Source organism: Marmota marmota, unplaced genomic scaffold (assembly GCF_001458135.2).
Source record: "Marmota marmota marmota unplaced genomic scaffold, marMar, whole genome shotgun sequence".
In the NCBI taxonomy this organism is placed as follows: Eukaryota; Metazoa; Chordata; class Mammalia; order Rodentia; family Sciuridae; genus Marmota; species Marmota marmota.
This window is the reverse complement of record NW_026000171.1, coordinates 4,248,520-4,265,710: the sequence shown is the minus strand read 5'-3', so window position 1 is coordinate 4,265,710 and position 17,191 is coordinate 4,248,520. Positions and strand designations below refer to the sequence as shown.

The following is a 17,191-nucleotide window of genomic DNA, read 5'->3' as shown; positions in this document are numbered from 1 at the left end:
GAATGTCACTCATTATTCCCACATTTTAAACATACCCATGTCCCTCTTCAGGATGCAGAGGGGTTTTGGCCAACTTCATAGGACAGATTTCCAGGATCGTCACCCTTGCCTCTGCATCTGAACCCACTCAGTGGGAGACCAGAGGGGTGCTCAGCCTCTGTGCTGCTCAGCCCCACCGCACGTCAGCATGTGCTGGGGACAGAATCAGTACAAATACCTCGGGGTCTACGGAAACTCCGTTTATAAATCACTTTCCCTCAGCTCAGTTAACCCCTTTGTTTTAAAGATAAAGGAAATGAGCCCGTAGGAGCTTAGATGACTGGTCATGCAACCAGTAAGTGACAGAATAGAAAACAAATCCAGTCCCCGGACTTGAGGTTCCATGATGTTTCCATCTTGCCACCTTGTTGGGGGCACCTAGAGCCACCATCTAAGAGGGCCACTGCCTGCAGGGTGCTTTCTAACTAGCAGGGGCCTGGGAGCCACGGAGGAAATAATACAGAGCAATCCCAGGAAGTGGGTGCTAAGGACACAGGACAGAAATGCCTTGAGGATGGGTAGCCCCTGAAGACAGGGATGAATTGGGTCCCATTATCCCAATTCAACAGGAGAAAATGGAAGGGCCATAAAGAAATGGAGCAGTTCACCCAAGGTCAGATCTCAGAGAACAAAAGCAAGTTAATCAAATCCTTAATCCAGTTGAAGGGTTTTCAAAGAGCTTTTGGGAGCAGGTGGGATGGCAGACTAGAGACACAGACCTCCCAGGAGGAGCCTAAAAGATCAGTGCTCACATCTATGGCCTCCCCCACCCCCAACCCCTTCAATTCAACATAGAAGCAAAATGCCCCAAAGTAAGTCAGGGGAGGTACTGCAGCTCAAAAAGCTTGATGGGAAAAAAATAATGAGGGACCAGAATAGGCAAGCTTCAGAGTTCCTTCATCCTGTTCAGGGCTTGGAAATTTACATATTAAAGGCTCCGAGAAGTCCTGCAGGGAAAACCCAAAGAAAACAAACAAAATACCTAAAATAGTAAAACTGCCCTCAAAAAAATGGGGAAATTATTAGTTTAATCCCATGTTGTTTGTCCTAGGAATTCTCTTTTTCCTCCATTCCAAGGAATGCCTATTAACAATACCAGAAACTTATCATTCTGGGGAATTTATTTTGGGAAATAACATCCAGAGTCCTCCCACAATGTATCAAGGGGTTCAGGTGGGTAGTGAGCTGAGTGATAGTGAGAGAAGATGGGATGTCTACAGACGAGTGGCAGACAACTGCCTCGGTTAGAAGACAGAGGATGGACGGAGGGGCCTCTTGGGACTCCTGCTTGAGTTTCTGGTTCTGACCTGCAGATCCAGTGTCTCCTCTCTTCCCCTGTTCCTAGGATAAGTTCAAGTACTGCCCTCTCTGAGTGCTCTGCCAGCCCCTAAGATGGAAGCTTTGGTCCAGAATGGTTTCAGGGACCACCCTATATGACTCCTCCAGGTTTTAGATCCCCCAACTGACACATAAAAATGAATGCGTATTTTCCTCTCCTTCTGGAAGGAATCTCAGTACCCCCTGCCCTTCACTCCCCTGCCCCCACACGGGCCTACTGAGCACACACACGGGTTACCAGGCCCTACATCTCATCCACCCAGGTTATGCCTAGAGCCTGGTGCAGGGCTTGGCATAAAAAGCTGTGGGTAAGGGGCCGGGATGTTGCTCAGTGGTATAGCACTTGCTGAACATGTGCGCCAGGACCTGGGTTTCAACCCCAACACTGCAGAAAACAGAAAAGGGTTGCATAAAAAAAAAAAAAATGTAAGCTGACCCAGAAGCGAAGCCACGTTGTTCTAACACTTTTTCCTCTTCGCCCAACTAAATGGTTGGCAAGGACTATCTCTAGACTCTTCCAAGGGCCTGAGTTTGGGAGAAGGTGAGGTTCTATTCTAAGAGTCAAGAAGAGCGCAGCTGGGCTGGCAGGGGGAGGGGTGTGACTCAGTGGAGAAGTGCTTGCCTACCACCTGTGAGGCCCTGGGTTCCATCCCCAGCACTGGAAAGAAAAAAAGAAAAGAATGCCCAAGCACAGCTCAGTTTCTTCCTCCCCAACCCTTTTTCATCAGGCTCAAGATGAAATCCTTATCCCCAAGTCTCTCTGCTTCCCCAAGTTGATGGGAGAGGTCTGGTAGCCACACGCTCCCCGGGCCCCATCCTCCTGCCTCTTCCCTCTTCTCCCCCCAGTGAGCCAGGGCCTCCCTCCTGTTTGCCCGTCTCCCTTAGTTGTTTCCCGATCCTCTCCCCTCTTCCCTGTCTCTCCTTTTCTTTCCATCTATTGAATGGTCAGCTTTGCTCCAGCCAAGCAACTGGCTCCTAGGAACCTCTGTCTGCTGGGCCTTTGGCCAATGCCTTCTTCCAGCTGCCCGATTCAGGGTGATCTAAATAAGCGTGTGCGTAGGGCTACTGTCTTCAACGGACTCCCTTTACCAGTCCTCTGGGTTCAAAAGCACCCTCGGAGGAGATCTGTATTAGACTGGGGCAGCACATCTGGCCAGTTTGGGCATGTCTGATGACACCCTCAGCTGCTGTGGCCATGGGCCCCACTGACCCGAGATGCCAATGTGCAGGGAATGTCAGCACAGGGTCTTAGTCTGTTTTAGAAAAAGGGCATTCTGCTCTGTATCCCTATGTTTTAGTTAATTTTTTCGCTGCTGTGACTAAAACACCTGACCAGAACAATTTTAGAGAAAGAAAAGTTTATTTGGAGGCTCACAGTTTCAGAGATCTCAGTCCATAGAAAGTAGGTTCCATTCCTGAGGTTCGAGGTGAGGCTGAACATCATAGCGGAAGACTGTGGCAGAGGGAAGCAGCTCACATGATGATCAGAAAGCACCAAGAGGTTTCACTTGCCAGATACAAAATCTATACCCCAAAGGCACACCCCCAGTGACCCACCTCCTCCAGCCATACCCTACCCACCTTCAGTTACCACTCAGGTAATCCTGTCGGGGGATTAATGCACTGATTGGTTTAAGGTTCTCATAACCCAATAATTTGTCCTCTAACCCTTCTTGCTTTGTCTCACATGTGAGCTTCTGCATTCAAACCATAGCACCCTGGATGGGTTCAGTTCCAGCAAAAGATCCAGACTGGGCCTGGAAAGCCCAGAGGTGGGCTGGAGATGAAGTAGGCAGAAGGAAGGGCGCCTGTGTCCTGCATCCACACCCAGGTTCTCCTCAGGGTTGGTCCAGGCAAAGAAAGAACACAGGGGCCTGCTGGTGGGTGGGAGTCAAGTCGAGAGAGGAGGAGGGGAGGCCAGGGGAAAGGTCATGACCTACTAAATACACAGGCAAAGGGGGCCCCACAGCCTGGATCCCCAGGTGAAAGAGAGGAAACGGGAATGTCTCCGGGTCCCGACACACATGGTTGTAATGATCACAGACTCCTTTGGCTCAGGGGGACCTCAGAGTTCATCTCCTCCATCCTCCTGTTTCCGGGAGAGGCTATATCTAAACTAGTCAAGATGTGCAGGCAACTCTGTTCTTAAATTCTCTGGAGAAGGAAATAACTGAGCTCCTTTTCACTGACTATTAGACTCAGGATCATGGTGTCAACTTTGTCCACATCATTCAGAAGGCTCACAGTTTACAAAGCCCTCACCAGAGACTGCTTTGTGACCGGGCTGAATGTCTGGACTCCTGGGCCTTTGGTCCATTGTGCATTGTGATCCCAAGTTTCCTAGGGAAGAAAGTTCTTGCTGTTCAGCCCCAACCTTCCAGCTTCTGCACAGGGCCTGTGCTCATCCACAGGAAATATGCAAAGTGGTTCGAATGGTGTGTGAGCCTTGGTGAGCATCGCGTTAACTGTTAGGTGCTGCTGGGTAGATGGAAATCACTTATTCTTCAATTTCCTTCTCGAAAGTACTTATTGCTCTCGATGCTGTCCTAAAGGCAGAAAGGGGATGTGGGTAAATGCCTTACCGGAATGTCTTCCCTGATCTGTTCCCGACTCCACTCACACTCTGTCCCCAGCCAGGTTGTGGCTTCCATCCCCCATGTGTTCCCATCGGCACATCAGTTGACCTTTTGAAGGGGCTAAGAGTGGTGCAGAGGAACAGCTAGGGGCTCTGAATGGTGTAGCCATATAATTTATTATCCAATCCAGGATGCCTTACAGAGTGAAAGGGCTGCTATTAATTATGCGGGACAACAGGCATACACCAGGATTTTCCCAGGCAGAGCAAGACGCAGGTCACCCTAGCTCTGGATTTGAATCAAGTCTCTCCACCTTGTTTTTTGGCCAGTCCTGAGCAATTTAGGTTCAAGTTTCTCATTGGTGAAACTTACCAAGGTAAGATATCTGCCCCCAAAGGCAGAAAGTCTTGGTCTTTGAAGTACAGGAGTTATTCGGGGTGTTATAAATAAATAAAAAAGGGGGGAACTAAGTAGTAACTCAGTGGTAAAGCACCCCTGGGTTCAATCCCCAGTAACACAACAAAAAATAACAAGAAACCAACAAAAACAGAAAGCACAAGTTCCTAGCACAGTGCCTAGAAACTGACCCAAAGGGTAAGACATGATGTAGGAGTCTGCATTTTGGCAATCACCTCGGGGGATGCTGATAGATGGGTCAGAGGTCAGTCTTTTGGAAACACTGCCTTTGGGTCATGGCAAAGTCCATAACAACATGAGTAAAGCACCTGGCACAGAGAGGGCCACCATGCATGGCCATTGTCATCCTGTTGAACCTCCCACCACCACCTCGCCCTCTCCTCTCCGAGCTCCTTGAGGGCAAGGCTGTGTCTTAATTATCTTTGAAGGCACAGTGGCAGCTTGGTACACAGTGGTGCTCTAACAATGTTTGGGGCTTCAGGAATGCTTTGGAGACCCTTTGGAGAGTCACAATTATGGAGTAAAGAGTGGATCTCACTTGGACTTTGTGGCAGTGTCAATCCTCAGGCAAAGCTGTGACATTTTCTACATGCAGAGTCCAACCCATTGTGCTGCAGAACCCTCATTTCTGCTGCTCACCTGCCCCAGGCCACCCTCAAGCCCATCTCAGAGGACTGGGGTGGGGCAGAGCACAGGTTTGCTGAGAAATCTGGCTGAGAGATCTGACCGTTACATGGGTTTCATCCTGAAATGACTTTGAATGAAAACTGAAAGTAAAACTCAAAACCACCCACTTCCCCCGCTCTCTTCACTAGCAAGCCCTGAGTTCAGCTCAGCAGAGCCGGGCTTGAGGCCTTCCCAGGCCTGCCGCACCCTTCCCAGCCCAAACCCTCAACCTCGCTGACCGTTGTGTTCAACCGGCACCCTCTGCACAGCCCCAAGGACTCTGCTTCTCCGGTCCCCTCCCACCCACACAGAAGTCAGAGCCAGGGGCAGTGGAGAGACACACCCTTCAAGCAGAGCCAATATCCCAGCTTTCTTATCAAACCTCACTCCTTTTTATATCTTGACTCCACTTATTAAATAAGAACCAATTCTAACATTTAACAAATCCGTCTAAGACATATATAATGGCCAAAACTTCTGAGTGTGTATTATGGACTCACAACTGACAGGGTACCATTCAAGTCAAAAGCACAAAAACTTAACTTTTAAAAATAAACATTGGTGGGGGTGGTGCTGGAGATGTAGCTCAGTGATAGAGCACTTGCCTGGCATATGTGAGGCACAGGGTTCAATTTCCAGAACCACAAAAGAAAAACAATTTTTAGTACAAAAGCAATATGCAGGGTTCCTCAACTTACAATGATGACGTCCTGTTGAACCATCAGAAGTAGAAAATACAAGTTGAAAATGCGTTGAACACACCTAGTCTAGCAAATATCTGAGCTTAGCCGCATCTACCTTAAACAAGCTCAGAACACTTCTGTTAACCCACAGTTGGGCAAAACATCTAACCTAAAGTATGCTTTTATAATAAAGTATTCAATAGCTCATGAAATGACATGAATTGAATGTTGTTCTAAAAGTGAAAAACAGGGCTGGGGACGAGGCTCAGTGGTTGAGGGCTCATTTAGCATACACGAGGCCCTGGGTTCTATCCTGGACATGTCAAAAATAAGTAAATAAATACAAATAAATAAATGAAAAACAGAAAGATTATTCTATGTCCGGAGACCAGGAAAAGATCAAAATTCAAAGTAAGCTTTCTACTAAGTGTATATTGCTTTCCTACCATTGCAAGTTCAAAAAATCAAGTTGAACCCTCGTAAATAGACCTCCTATACCTGCTAATAGCAAAAAACCAAACACTACAGAAATCAAACACATAGTTCCTAGACTCCTACCCTCTAAACACCTCTTCCTTTCATAATTTCAGAAGCTATATTGTAGTGGGTTTGTACACAGGATTGCTATTGAATGCACACTGTCACCCCAGGCTCCCAGAAGCTAGAACAAGTTGACTTGCCTCTGGTCACCAGGTAAAAAGTGGCAGAACCACTTGGTGGTGCAGCAAGAGGATACAAACAACATGCTACTAGGGGAAGAGAAAGCTAAGATAACATGCAGGAAAGAGGGGCATGTTGTCTTTTCTATCCTCACCGCCTAGGAGACAGGAACATGGCCTCAGCAAACGTGCCGACTACCCAGGGGCCCAGCCTCATGGTTGGAATCAAAGATTGAAAGCTGGAATGTAATTCACCAATCACGGTCACACTTCTTAATTTCATAGGCATGGACACAGATCTAGAATAGACCTGGAGTAGGCCTTAGCATCAAGAGCAGATTTCTTTAGTCAAGACTCTTGTCTTACTCATGTTTATCGAAGGTCGAAGCTCCATATTAGCATTGGAGATGTTTTGATGTGTCTGGGGCAGACTAAGTTCAGATGCAGTTGACAGCAGGGCAGGAGTGACAATGGTTTTTATGGAACATCTTCAATTCTTCTCCCCAACTACAGAAGTCAAGAAAGGCCTTCAAGAGCTGGGGCTGGGGCTCAGTGGCAGAGCGCTTGTCTGGCACACGTGAGGCCCTGGGTTCGGTCCTCAGCACCACATAACAATAAAAAATAAAGATATTGCGTCCACCTACAACTAAATATTTGAAAGAAAAAAGAAAGAAAAGCCTTCAAGAGAGGTCCGTCAGTCTGCAATGGATGACCTATCGGTATGAATTATTGAGAGGCTGCCGTCTTGTCATCTGGAGACAGACTCCCAGCAGGGGCAGGCCTTTTATACTGGTCCATCTTCACATCTGAGAAGGGCTGGTGTCCTTGCCACACGTGCCCACACCTTCCCACATGCCTACTTATCCCACTGGTTCCTGCGCCTTCATTTCTCCATGCTCTCAGCTCCCCAACCACTCACACTCTCCTTCAGCTCTTAGTCCCTCATCTGAAGGCTCAGAGGTCTTAAAATGTAGTAAAGACAGTTCCTTAAATACCTCTTTTCCCATGAAAACCTGCCCTTGTCCTATCCCAGCCCCCGGCTCCCAAGGGTGTACCCTAGACATTTGAACCCAGGGTGCTTTACCACAGAGCTACATCCCCAGACCTTTTTATTTTTTCATTTTGAGACAAGGTCTTGCTAGGTTGCTTAGGCTGGCCCTGACCTTGTGATCCTCCTGTCTCAGCCTCCTGAGTTGCTGGGATTACTGGCTTGTGCCTGGCTAGACCTTGTTAATACCAAAACATCCACTCCCACCCTAATCTCAATTTCCTGCACCCTCTCTTAAATTCCTCTCTCTCCACTCCTCCTCTGGGACTTCAATTCCAATAACCCTCGGCTCCACCATCTCTTCCCACCTCTCCCTTCCTCACTCATTTTGTACTTCACCCCTCCACCCTCCTTATCCATTTTCAATTCCATGGCCAATCATTGTGATTACCTCCTTAGATACATCCCCAGTTCCTTGGTCCCTCTTACTTGATCGTAGCTAGACACAAGAAGCATAAGGCAGAGGTGTGGCAAGACCACCAGGAATGTGTGAGCATTCCTCACTGCCCCTCACAACCCTGAGACTCCCTGCAGCTGTAGGAGATAGGGGACTACAACTGGTGTGACTAGATCGTGGAAGCAAAACCTGCTCCTTCACAGCCAGAGAATTCGAGGACCTTGGTTTAGGTGAGGATTTATGAGGACGCTAAAACTCCCTGCAGAAACTCTATCAGCCCGCCCGAGGGGTTCTTCTGAACACAGTCCCTTCCACATGGGCCCTCCTGAAAACCCATCTCCAGATGGCTCATCCTCTCTCAGGACACAGCTGCAAGGTCAATTCCAAGTGCACATCATGTACTCACACTTTCCATGAGAAAGGATCCAACGGGGGTCACCGAGTCACCATCTCATAAGGAAGACCCCTCTCTATGGGACAGAGTCTTTGCCAAGGAGTCAGACCTCTGGCTCCGGCACCAATTCCAGGGCCAGTCTTCTGTGGCCTGGATGGCGGAACTCCTAGCACAGGAGCAACTGTAGGCTGTGGAAGGGGCTGCCTGTGACAACTAAATGGAGGTCCCCAGAGTATCACAGATCAAGCTGGCTCACATCCAGCTCAGAGAACCAACTCTGGGTTTCACCCTGCACCAGGCCAGGAAGCCTGAACATCTACCCTCTAGGGGAATTTTGCTGGCAGTCCCCAGGTTTTCAGAGACCAACTCGTGATGTCTTGGTCAGACCCAAAGAAGGTAGCAGTTCCACTTGCCTAGCCACGCTGTGGTTTCATTCATGGACAACTTCACCCTCGGTTCTAACTCCCAACTTTATGGTATAGAGACGGTGTGATGTTTCAAAACAGCTGGATGTGGGTTCAAATCCTGGTTTTCTTTCCTACTAGCTACGAAATACTGGGCAGTTTTCTTAAGCTCTCTGAACCCCAGTTCTCTCAGCTAGACAATGGAGACCATGACATTTACCTCTCTGAATCTTACTGAGGTTGGAACCACTTGAACTTAACACCTGCTTGGCAAGTTATTACCAGCACACTTGTGTATCCCAGACCCCTCTGCATATGCAGAGACACCGATGAATCCATAGAAAACCTTCTGTTGCTATATTCTGAAGCCAAAAATTCTTGAGAACCTCAGTTGCCACTTTTTCTAGAATAGATCTGTGTTCAAGTCTAGCATTTCAAGAAGGAGTGTTACTTGAGAGTGTCACTCTCGCTTCTGTTACCCTCCTTGTCCTCCTCTGTGATGTTGGGCATGGAGCAGTTGGGTGACCTTTCACAGCCATGCAGCCTAGTATCCAAGGATGCAAACTACCCTGATGAATCCAACACTCTTAAGGCTTAGAAAACCACCATTGTAATGCTCAGAGATCAGAGATGGTTCCACCCAGAGTGGAAATAGGAAGCAGAAGGCATTAAGAAAGAAATGCAAACTGCAGAAGTACACAGATCCCCATGCTCAAGTAGTGAAGCCAGCTGAATTGTTTTCCTGCCCCCTTCTGGGCTACGCTATCTTCTAGCCATCGATCACACACCCGCCAGCAAGGAACTGCTTCTGGGAGATACTGGGCAGGAGGCGCAGAACATCTCAGGTCCTCCCCTGACCTGACCCCTCAGGCCAGTACCGAATAGCCTTCAACTCCAGGGAAGCACGAACACAAGGAAGTCAAGTCAGAAAGCTATGAGGTTGAATTCTAGACCTGCTCTGCCATCATAGGTGTGACCTTCAGAAAGTCAGCCTCAGGTTCCCTGTTTGTAAAACAGGGTGGCATGGCATGTTCTCCCTTGCCTTGCCCTGGGCTGTTACAAGAACTGTGATGAGAAGGAGGACAGCCCTGGGCACACTCTCATGCCCTGAACGAAGGCTCCTGGCCAATATTGTCTTCCCAGTTTGTTTGTGAGCTTCTTCAGGATGAGCAGCTAGAATCTTTGGTCTTAGGAGTAATTGGCTACTACTTAGTGAATTCTTTTTTTTTTTTTGGTACCACAGGTTGAACCCAGAGGCACTCTACCACTGAACCCTATCCCCAGACCTTTTTATGCTTTATTTTGAAGCAGGGTCTCATTAAGTTGCTTAGGGTCTCGCTAAGTTGCTGAGTCTGGCTTTGAACTTGCGATCCTCCTGCCTCAGCCTTCCTCAGTCGCTGGGATTAAAGCACTTAATGAATCTTTGTTATGTGAAGGCATTATAGATTATTTCTTCACTTTGCTTCCATGTATAACATTGTGGAGGGCTAGGGTTGTAGCTCAGAGGTAGAGTGCTTGCCCCTCACTTGTAAGGTGCTGGGTTCAATCCTCAACACCACAAATAAAATAAAATAAAGGTATTATGGCCATCTACAACTAAAAAAAAGTTAAAAAAAAAAAAAAACATTGTGGAGCAATGACCATCACCTTCTCGATAAATAACTCGAACTAGAAGTTCAGTCTCTTGCCCAAAGACTAATAAATAGTAAATAGGTAGAACAGGAATATTTTGAAAGTTAATTTTTAAAATTTTATTGGTTCAAAATTCATGTCATGTGAGGCCGGGGATGTAGCTCAGTGGTAGGGTATTAGCCTAGCATGCCCAAGGCTCTAAGTTCCATTCCAAGCACCAAATGTATATAATAACAAATAAATTTATGTCACAAAAGGTTAAACAGTGAAAAACCTCCCTCCCACCCCTGCCTCTTCCCCTGCCACCTTATTACCAGGATCAATCGGTTTCTCACATATCATTTGAAAGATATTCTCTACATATGTATTCTAATATATATAAATATTTTTTTGTCTATGCTTTTATATCAAATAGTCAGGTGCTGTTGTCCTACACTTTGCTTTTATAGTTCTATGTGTTTTAATTTTTTTTAAGTCGTGTTTTCAAAGCCCATTTCTGAATGATGGTCTTTAGTTAGGTTTGGTTTAATGATAGGGCCATAGAATAAGGCAGCTGGAACAGGGTTAGAGATCATGTGGTCAGCTGTCTCCATCCACAGGTGAAGGCACCAACACCCTGAGAGGGCAGTCTCATGGCTGTCAGCACTAGCCCAGGAGACCCTCTGCATATGTGATAAGCAAGGGTGGCCCAGTCCCACAGGTGATGGCAGAGTGGTGGCGTCAGCCCAGATTGTTGTGGGCGGTACCCTGGGATCCAGATCACTGTGGGGGAACCCCTGGCCTGGCTTCAGTTCCTCTTAAAAAGAGACAAATCTGGGTGTGTGCCCTCAGTTCATAGGGACCATGTTCATGTTCAGAGGCACTTTTTTCCTGAGCCTCTGATCCCACCTCTTCCTTCCTAGCCTCACCTTCACGCGGGATAAAGTGACCAAAATGTCCACCCAGGGAGATCAGAAGAGAGCCTCAGAGAGCTGTGCCCTGGGGGATTAAAGTCATTGGTGGTGAATTCTGGGGTCTACCCCACCCTCTGGGTCTCCATCCCCCAATTTCCCCCAAATATGTTGTGAGAAATGAGAAGTTATACTTGAAGGGAATTTCCACATCATGACACTCAAACAAGATTTATAATACTGTTTCTTCTTACAGCAGAGAGAACTGCACTTACGGGGGACACCTTATATGAACTTTACAAGGACAGAAGGTATAAAGACAAGATTTCCCTTTGGCACCCTGGGGAGAACCTCGGATCTGAGGAATAGGCCAGATGTCATTTTCCTGCATGGTTTAGGAATCATTTTACTGGAAGATCAGAGATGACCTGAAACACAGTGGTTACTAGAATTTTGCATTTGATAGATCAGCAAAAATCTAGGGACCAAAAAAAGGTTGACAACTTTGTATTTTATTACAGAAGGATATGTGTATGGCTACGGAGATATAAATACACTTGATATCAATATTCGTATCCTATTCATAGAAAAGGGCATTTCAATGTTATAAAATAAGTCAATTTCAGAATAAGATGATTCTTCGGGGATATTTTCTATTCCATGCGTAGTCTTTAAATTTTTATTAGTGCATATCAATTCACAGTTTAGTGGTTTCAGTGGCTTTAGTATTCATACATGCATATAACATTTTTGATCATTTTCTCCTCCCTGTTATCCACCTTTGTCCTCCCCTCCCCTGATCCCATACCTCTTCACTAGTAGTCTCCCTGCTCCATTTATGCCATACATTGTCCAGAGTCACATATAAGAGAAAATATGCAATACCTGTCTTTCAGAAGCTGGCTTATTTCACTTAATGTGATGATCTCCACATCCATTTTCCTGCAAATGACACTATTTTGTACTTATTTATGGCTGAATAATACTCTATTGTGTATGTATACCACATTTTCTTTATCCATTCATCTGTTGACAGACAGCTAGGTCAATTCCATAACTTGACTATTGTGAATTATGCTGATATAAGCATGAGTTTGCATGTATCGCTATGGTATGCTGACTCAACTCTCTCCGGTATATACCAGGCAGTGGTATAGCTGGATCATATGGCAGTTCTATTTTTATTTATTTGAGGAACCTCCATACTGCTTGCCATCATAGCTGTACTAATTTACATTTCCACCAACACTGTAAATGTTTCTTTCCCACGACAGAGTCACCAACATTTATTGTTTTTTGTATTCTTGATGATTGCCATTCTGATTGGGATAAGATGGAATCTCAAGGTGGTTTTAATTTGCATTTCCCTAATGACTAGAAATGTTGAACATTTTTCATATAATTATTGGCCATTCATACTTCTTTTTTGAGAAGTGTCTGTTTCATGCATAGTCTTTATTTTCCCATAAACTAACAAGAATTTCATCAACTCCTTCAGAGGTCCATCATGAACTTTCATTTAGAAGTACTGAACTTGGTGATGTTAAGTAGGCATTCCTACAGAGATTGAATCCACTTATCCGCTGAGCCACATCCCCAGCCCTTTTTATGTTTTATTTTGAGACAGTCTTGCTAAGTTGCTTAGGACCTTGCTAAATTGCTGAGACTGGCTTTTAACTCACTATCCTCCTGCCTCAGCCTCCCAAGCTGCTGGGATTACAGGCGTGCGCCACCTTCCCCGGTTTAGGTGGGCATTCTTAATGAAAGGTGTTAACTATTTCCTTATGTTATTCTTGGTCCTTCATTCCCTCTTTCCTTCTTTCCTCCCATCCTTCGCCTCTCCTTCCTTTCTTCTCTCTTTCCCTTCCGTCTTTCCTTCCCTCCTATCCTTTGCAAGTCATTACTGAGCATGGGCCATGATCTAGTCACCTTTATGCCATCTTCTACCATATATGTCTCTATAATCCCAAGAGCTCACCCTCAGAACTGGATGGGAAGATGATGTGATTATGAAGTAGCTGGATTGGGGCACATGAAATTGTCCTCTCAAAGAGGCTGGATCAGCAGGAGAACTGTCACCTTTAGCAGGAAAGGAAAAGCCCTCAACTTAGCTTCTGCTCAGGAACAGCCCTTTAGCTCTATTTTAAGAAAACGTCAAATGCAGGCCTGCACCTGGGGTCCACTCCCCAGAGAGGTGCATCCCAGGAAGCAGTTTGCACTTCCTCCTGTGCCCACCTGGCTGAGAGTTCAGGCCACCTGCACTTTCTGGGCACCTGCAGCCCCAGCACCACACTGTAGTGTTGTGTGGCATTCAGTGTCCCTGGAGGCAACCTCCCAATCTAGAGCTGCTTGCCTGGGCCGTCCAGGTTTCCTCTAGAGGCGTCAATTACTGTTTTGGTCAGCGCTCTATTACCAAGTTGCATGGGTTTTACAGGCCTTCCCAACCCTATTATTTTTAGCCTGTTATTTTTAGTGTGCAATTTTATAGAATGCAATGGTTTTCAGGAATGTATGTACTATGTTATTGTGCAAAACCTGTCGTAAGCCAATACTGCTTATCTTTCACTAAGCTATAGCATAACCATACCCGCAGGACAATAAGCGGCAGTGAAAAAACGTAGAGGTGTGTGGAAAAATCCCCGCTTCAGAGCAAGTGAACAAAAGCAAGTTGCAGAACAATGCACACAGCATGATGTTATTCGTGGGGGAGGGGAAATAACCTTCAAAACAACACCTTTTAATCTCTACGGGAACATATATTCCATGTCAGTAAGTTCAAGGGAAATATGCTAACTAATTTGTCCTAAGTGGGGGAGGGGTTCCAGCACCATTGCCCTTGAACCTAGGTGAGGGTGTCTTTCCCTTGGCACCCCCCTCTGGACCCTTTTCTTAACCAAAGATACTACCATTTAAAGGAGCTCCCCTTCTAGAGCATACTTACGACCCCAGAATTCTCTTCCTGAGCCCATTTCAGACCCACATGGGACTCTTTTCTAGATCTTTTCTCCTGGCAGCTGCTGCCTTTGCATCTACCCTCAACCATCTATCAAGGGATACAGGGGTGTGAAAAGGGGTGACAGAGCAGGAAGCCTGCCCCGGTCCTCTTGCCCAGCCCACTAATGTTAGAGGCAGGACGAGGTGCCAGGAGATAGATAGGTTCTCTCCTTCTGTAGACTTTATCTGCAAGGTTCAAGTGTTACAGGGAGAATTATTTTTGTATTGTTCGCATACTGAACAATTAATGAAACCATAATAAAGAAAAACCTTTAAATACTCCATGCTCATTCAGAAATCGGAACTAACAGTCTTTATTGGCAGCTCTTGATTATGGCTCGTGGGGGCTCAAGGGGAAGGAGAGGGAGGAACTGAAGTCATGAGGGAAACAGAAGTCTCAGTTACTCTAAGTGACAGGTGTCAATTACTAATTTTAAAGAAAGAAAGCATCTTTCAATGGCTGTATGGGGTTATGGGGCAAAAGTGGAATTCCCCAGAAGCAAAAGCCATAGCAGTTAGCAGAATGGGGTCCCCACGTCCACCCACTGCCTCATATCCAGCACATACAGAGCCGGCCCCAGAGGAGCATCCAGGAAAGTCCTGAGCTGGTCCTGTTCTGCCGCACCGCAGGGCAGCTGTTCAGAGCCCTCAGTCAGAGGGGCCACCAACCAGGGGATTTCCTGTGGGTGGAGCACTGTGTAGGGCCCCTGGGCTATTCTGAGGTGTCCCCCAGCTCCCCACACCCAATTCCAGGAAGTCTGCCTGGCATTAATCGGAAAACTGCTATCTTGTCCTCAACTGCATTCAACAAAACTAGGTGGGAGTAGGAGGAGCACAGACCACCTGGTAATGAACTGAAAGAGCCCAGAGCCAGGAAGCAGGAGGCTGGCCACCTAGGTATGGGAAGTGGGCAAGCCACTTAACCTGAGAACTACTGTGTCCTTCCCACGGGGTGTGTGTGTGTGGGGGGGGGGGGTTCAATTAGAATAATAGTTCTTAGGGCAACTTCAAAAGGCTATTGTAGAAGTTAAATGAGATAAGCAAATGACCCAATATTTTTAAAGGACCAAAGGGCTGGGGATGAAGGTTGGTGGTAGAGCGCTTGCCTAGCATGTACAAGGCCCTGAGTTCCATCTTCAGTGTTGGAACAAAAGCAGGAGGGATCAAAGACCTTCACATTCCCCTCACCAAAGCAGCATAAGTGGTGAATAACTGTGTGCAAAAATGTTCCACATCACTAAGGAAATATGAATTAAAACAAGGAGATACCAATACACAGTTATTAGAATGGCTGTGATCCAGGACACTGAAGAAACGACATGCTGAGGAGGACATGGGGTCCCAGGAACTCTCCGTCACTGCTGGTGGGAACGCAAAAATGGTCAGCAATTTTGGAAGACAGTTTGACGGTTTCTTATAAAACAAAACATACTCTTAGCATAGAATCCAACATATTTTGATACTGCTGAAAGAAACTAGAAACTATGTCCCCACAAAACCTGTACATTGGTATTAATAGTAACTTTATTCAAGATTGCCAAAACTTAGACCAAGGGGTCCTCTGGTAGGTGAAGAAACTGTAACATCTGAAATAGAATATTATTCTCTCTCTCTCTCTCACACACACACACACACACACACACACACTAGCTACTCTAGAGGCTGAGCCTGGGCAACACAGCAAGACGCTACCTTAAAAATAAAAAAATGTTTAAAAAGGACTGGGAGTATAGCTCAGCTGCAGAGTGATGGTCTAGCATAGTTCAATCCCCAGTACCCATCCCCTGAAAAAGGAATGAGCTATTGAGCCATGAAAGGGCATGCAGGAATCTTGAATGCATACTAATGAGTGAAAGAAGTCAATCGGAAAAAGCCACATACTGTGTGGTTCCAACTACATGACATTTTGGAAAACATAAGACTTTGCTGACATAGAAGGATCAGCGGTTGCAAGAGGTTGGGGGAACAGAAGACTGAAGAAGCAAAGTGCAGAGGATTTGGCAGCAAATAAAATACTCTATATGATAAAATCATGGTGAGTACGCATCATTACATTTGTCCAAACCACACAATGAACAACACTAAGAGTGCCACTAATGTAAATGAGGGACCCCAGGTGCCCAAGGGGGTCTGGGTCATGTGAGAGCAACTGCAGAGTCCCTGGCATGGTGGGGCTGGCCCTGGGGACTCCCTGTGAACCCTGCACCTGCATAGCACAATCCCTCGCCAAATCCTGCCCTCGATTCCCCCAGCTTCCTGGTGTCAGAAAAAGGACCTAGTGAGCAGGAGACATTGCCAGGAAATGTGGCAGGATGACCAGGAATTTGGAGTCAGCCAAATCTCCTGGCTCTACTAATTTTCAGCTGTGTGATCTGGATAAATCACTCCATTGGTTTTCTGGTCCCCTGTCCTTTCTTCAACACAGCCTCTCTTATCACAGGCTACAGTGTCTGGATGACAGAGGACAGAGAGAATGCCATCCTCTTTCTGCTCCGCCAGCTCCCTGGCTCCTCTGACTACACTTTTAGTTTACTGAAGCTCCCTGATGCTCTCCACAGAGCTGTCCTCACTGTGAGCCCCTGATGCGAAGGAGGTTGTAGGACACTGATGATGGTGTCCCTCACTAAGAACCATGTATCAAAGGTGCTGTCTTAGGCCAGTTCCTACAAGACCTGGAGGACCTTGAAATTCCAGCAAGTCAGAGACCTATGAACAGGAAAAGTAATACATGGAACACAACACATGAACACACTTATACACATGCATGTGCACACCCACACACAAACCAACCATCACTTGGTGGTCTCTGTAATATACAATTTAAAGAAGAGCAGAATGAAAGAGATATTGCTGTACATATCATGGGCGAGGATGGACAATTCTCAAAAATACGTGGTTGAGCCAGAGAAGTTGAAAGAAAAAGACAGTGCATTCAGTTCATTTTGATGACAAAATGGGCAAAATGAATCTAAGTTTTTCAGAGTCATTATAGTCATCTCTAGTGCCCTCAAGAGGGACTGGAAAGAAGCTTGAGGTAGCTGGGGGCGCGGGGGG

The 17,191-nt window shown here is 46.4% G+C and overlaps 2 long non-coding RNA genes across 3 annotated transcripts in view; both read right to left on the bottom strand.

The window, feature by feature from the left end:
• Positions 1-2,718: 2,718 nt before the first annotated feature.
• The window catches only part of LOC107154991, a 47,734-nt gene continuing 33,261 nt past the window's right edge, over positions 2,719-17,191 (bottom strand). Inside the window, exons 1-2 of one of the 2 annotated variants that reach the window (XR_001505133.2) lie at positions 8,230-10,538; positions 2,719-3,923 (exon numbers count right to left, since the gene is read on the bottom strand). This is a non-coding gene — a long non-coding RNA (uncharacterized LOC107154991). Of the gene's footprint in view, positions 3,924-8,229; positions 10,539-17,191 lie in introns of those variants that run through there. The other variant, XR_007342123.1, reaches the window with a different exon arrangement.
• The window catches only part of LOC125611887, an 8,032-nt gene continuing 2,476 nt past the window's right edge, over positions 11,636-17,191 (bottom strand). Inside the window, exon 2 of the long non-coding RNA XR_007342133.1 lies at positions 11,636-15,495. This is a non-coding gene — a long non-coding RNA (uncharacterized LOC125611887). The remainder of the gene's footprint in view (positions 15,496-17,191) is intronic.